The sequence below is a fragment of the Cebus imitator genome, unplaced genomic scaffold, assembly GCF_001604975.1.
Source record: "Cebus imitator isolate Cc_AM_T3 unplaced genomic scaffold, Cebus_imitator-1.0 Scaffold170, whole genome shotgun sequence".
In the NCBI taxonomy this organism is placed as follows: Eukaryota; Metazoa; Chordata; class Mammalia; order Primates; family Cebidae; genus Cebus; species Cebus imitator.
Genome location: NW_016107485.1, coordinates 1,188,404 through 1,193,381, shown reverse-complemented (window position 1 = coordinate 1,193,381; position 4,978 = coordinate 1,188,404).

Genomic DNA, 4,978 nt, shown 5'->3' with positions numbered 1-4,978 from the left:
AAAAAAAAAAAAAAAAAAATCTATTCCCAGCCCAGAAAACTGCCCTACAATGGTAGGAATGAAAGAAAATAGTTTTATTATTGAGTAAACATTAAACCAGAATATAATGCTTATCACAGGCATCTTCTAAAAAGATTGCAAAGACAGAAAGAAATTTCAGCCATTTATAAAGACAAACATATTAATAAAATTAATTGCATACATTTTCCTCAAGATAAACAACAGCTAGTCCTCAAGAAAAAGGACTTGACAACCCCACTTGTCACACACAGTTCGTCCTCAGTTCACTTGGTAATTGGGGTGAATCATCTGTTCTATCTAATTGACTTTATCCAAAGGAAAAATAAACTTTACATATCTTTATAACAGGAGGTAGTTTAGGAGCAAGATGTTCTGAAGTTAGGTTCCTCCCCTCCCACCAGGACTGGGAAATAGAGGCGCTATCTTCCTTGATGATTTCAAAGAGATATTTCCCAGGTCCTTAAGAAAGACGTTCCTGGGTTGTAATGCTGTTCAGAGGATTAGTTAACATTTAAAAAGATTTATATATAGTTCAAAGAGACAGAGAAAGAACTCATAAATTTTCTTTCTTTCTTTTTTTTTGAGAAGGAGTTTCACTCTTATTGCCCAGGCTGGAGTGCAGTGGTGCCAACTCGGCTCACCACAACCTCTGCCTCCTGGGTTCACGTGAGCTCCTGCCTCAGCTTCCCGAGTAGCTGGGATTACAGGTTTGTGCCACCATGCCCAGCTAATTTTATATTTTTAGTAGACAGGATTTCTCCATGTTGGTCAGGCTGGTCTCGAACTCCCGAACTCAGGTGATCCGCCTGCCTTGGCCTCTCAAAGTGCTGGGATTACAGGCAAGAACTACCATGCCTGGCAAGAACTCATAAATTTTTCTAAAGTAAATGTCTAAGGAAAGGGAAGAGGGAGAAGTTTCTTCCCTTATTTTCAACAGAGAGAAATAAGCCACTTATTTTTAATTTGCACTTGCCATTACACAGCCCTGAGGCTGGGAGGAGGGGCAGGAGACATTCCATCAAAGCTCTTTGCATCTGCCTGCTTTGCCAGTTTAGGTGTATGTTTGGGCTGGACCCCTACAAAGCAAGGTGAGCAGACCTGATTCCCATGTGAGGGGGCTCATGCCTGAAACTGACATCATGGGTGTAAACCAAAGTTAGGATCAATTTTGGAAAATATTTTTGTTTTTAATATTTTTAATTATGAAAATCCATATTCAGTGTAAAATTTCAGCCAATACAGAAGTGTATAAAGTAAAACATGAAAAGTCCTGCCAGCAATTCCACTCTGTAGCAGTCAACATTGTTAGCTAAACATATTAGCATTTTGGGGGGCAGAGGTGGGCAGATGGATCATGTGAGGTCAGGAGTTTGAGACCAGCCTGGGCAACACAGCAAAACCCCGTCTCTGCTAAAATACAAAAAATTAGCTGGGTGTGGTGGTGTGTGCCTGTAGTCCCAGCTACTCAGGAGGCTGAGGCAGGAGAATTGCTTGAACTCAGGAGGCAGAGGTTGCAGTGAGCCGAGATTGTGCCATTGCACTCCAGCCTGGGCGACAGAGCGAGACTGTTTCAAAAAAAACCAAAAACCAACAAAAATCCCATATTTTATGCTTAGAATATACATATATATATTCATTCATATTCACACATATAACTTTTATTTTATAAAACGGAATGCATTATATTTTCTGCAACTTGATTTGAAAAATCTTTCCATGTTAATACTGTCAACAGAAAGAGTCAAACTGTAAAATAATTGAAGAGATTTATTCTGAGCCAAATGTGAGTGACCATGGCCTGTGACACAGCCCCAGGAGATCCTGATTACATGTGCCCAAGGCGGTCAGGCTACAGCTTGGTTTTATACATTTTAGGGAGACATAAAACATCAACCAATACATGTAAGATGTACCTTGGTTTGATCTGGGAAGGCAGGACAACTCAAAGCAGGGAGGGGGTTGAGGGTGGAGGGAGTGAGAAGGGTGGGGGCGAGGAAGGGCTTCCAGGTCAAAGGTGAATTCAAATATTTTCTGATTCGCAATTGGCTGAGAGTTTATCTAAAGCCCTGGAATTGATAAAAGGGAGTATCTGGGTTCAGATGGGTTATGGAGACCAAGGTTCTTATTTCGCAGATGAACTCTCCAGGTAGCAGGCTTCAGAGAGAACAGAACCTATTTCTCATCAAACTTAAAGAGACAGCTTTGCAGGGCCATTTCAAAATATGTCAAAGCAATATATTTTGGGGCAAAATACTTTGGTTTCTTCCAGGGCCTGCTATCTGTCATGTTGGTATCTTTTTGCTTCCAAGAATCTGTGCTGTCTTAAGGTACAAGACTGTTTTAATATTAATGCTGGTCAGCTGTGCCTGAATTCCAAAGGGAGGAAGGTTTAATGAGGCATGTCTGACCACCCATTCTCATCATGGCCTGAACTGGTGTTTCAAGTTTCCTTTAGAATGCCCTTGGTCGAGAGGAGGAGTCCATTTGGTTGGTTAGGGGCACTTAGAATTTTATTTTTGGTTTACAGTACCCATAAAATTACATAATTCATTTTTAGATGTCACTTTTATAACCAATGGACACTCATTTCTTCTGTTTTGTTACTGGTGCTAAAATTTTTTTGGCATAAATTCCTGCTATTAGGACTCATGGCTAATAGTGTATGACCATTTTAAATTTCAGTAATTATTTTGTCTCCAAAAATGCGGTAACAATTTTCTCTCCCACCAACATCGTCTAAAAATATCCATCTTCTTCACTATTGCCATTACTAGCTATTGTCCATCTTTAAAATTTTTGTCAAGTTGCATGTAAAAAATGGTATCTTATTATTGTTATATATTTCTTCTATTACTAGTGAGGTAGAGTATCTTCTCATATGTTCACTGGTCCTTTTTTTTTTTTTTTTTTTGAGATGGAGTTTTGCTCTTATTACGCAGGCTGGGGTGTGATGGCACGATCTCAGCTCACTGCAACCTCCGCCTCCTGGGTTCAAGCGATCCTCCTGCCTCAGCCTCCCAAGTAGCTGGGATTACAGGCATGCATTACCATGCCTGGCTAATTTTTGTATTTTTAGTAGAAACGGGTTTTTAACATGTTGGCCAGGCTAGTCTCAAACTCCTGACCTCAGGTGATCTACCCACCTCTGCTTCCCAAAGTGCTGGCATTTCTGGCATAGGCCACATACCTGGCCTCATTTTTTTTTTTTTTGAGATGAAGTTTTGCTCTTGTCACTCAGGCTGGAGTACAATGGCTCAATCTCTGGTCATTGCAACCTCTGCCTCCCAGGTTCAAGTGATTCTCTTGCCTCAGCCTCCTGAATAACTGGGATTACAGGAGCCTGCCAGCATGCCCAGCTAATTTTTGTGTTTTTAGTAGACATGAGGTTTCACTATGTTGGCCAGGCTGGTCTTGAACTCCTGACCTCAGTAGATCCACCTACCTTGGCCTCCCAAAGTGCTGGGATTATAGGCATGAGCTGCTGGGCCTGGCTTCATTGGTTGTTTGTATATCTTCTGTAAATTACTTATTCATATTTCTTGCCATGTACATAAAACATTTGTTTTTCTGCTGGGTTGCTTTTCCTTTTCTGATCACTTGTTATAAACTATTCTAATTGCTTATCAAAAAGCCTTATTTTACTGGGTACGGTAGCTCATGCCTGTAATCCCAGCACTTTGGGAGGCCGAGGCAGGCGGATAACCTGTGGTCAGGAGTTCAAGACCAGCCTGGTCAACATGGCAAAACCCTGTCTCTACTAAAAATACAAAAATTAGCTGGGAATGGTGGTATGCGCCTATAATCCCAGCTCCTCAAGAGGCTGAGTCAAGAGAATTGCTTGAACCTGGGAGGCAGAGGTTGCAGTGAGCTGAGATCTCACCACTGCCCTCCAGCCTGGGTGACAGTGAAACTCCATCTCAAAAAAAAATAAAAAAGCTTCATTTAGCATACCCTTCAATCCTGCAATTTTACTTTGAGGAAGAAAATAATTGGTCACATATGCAAATAGGTACGTACAAGGGACTTAGCACACATTGTTTATAACATACAAATATTTGGAAGCAATTTAAAATCTCAGAACAGAGAAGCAGATTAAATGAATTATAGTAAATCCACACAATGAAAGAAGATGCGACAATTAAAATTGATAATATATTTCTATGAATTCTATATTTGTGTAGAGATTTATAATAAAGTTAAAAGTTTTTATAAAGCACTTTGTTAGTATGCTCTCATTCTGGTAAATATACAATAACATATATATCATCTGAAAGATCCGACATGTTTCATATGATTATTTCTGGGTAGTATAATTATATATTTTTTAAAAAACGTGTTTTTAATTTTTGTCTTATTTTTGTACAATTAAAAATTTTTGTTTACATTTTAAAAAAGGAAAAGTGTTCTCAAAATTGAACCCAACACTCAAATCAGGTTATGGTGGAGCCATCGAATCCTCCAGTCAATGCAGGGAAAGGAGACCTAGCTTTCATTAGCTTTTTGGGCAGCTTTATTCCTTTGCTGCCACAAATTAAGCTTCCAGCCCACTAACACCTTCACGTTGGTTTAATGTTTTCACATTAATTGCCATTCCTTTACTAGTTTGGTTCATTTTATTCTTTTTTTTTTTTTTTTTTGAGACAGGGTCTCACAGTGTTGCCCAGGCTATGGGGCAGTGGCTATTCACAGGCACAGGCACAATTGTAGAGCACTGCAGCCTCGAACTCCCAGGCTCAAGGAATCCTCCTGCCTCAGCCTCCCAAGTAGCTGGGACTGGAGGTGCACTCCACTTTACCATGCTGAGCAGGGTTCTTTTTTTTTTTTTCTTTTTTTTGTAGATACAGGGTTTTACTCTGCTGCTCAGGCTGGAGTGCAGTGGCACTCCATAGCTTCATAGTTCACTGCAGCCTTGAACTTCTGGGCTCAAGCAATCCTCCTGCCTCAGCTTCTCAAGTAG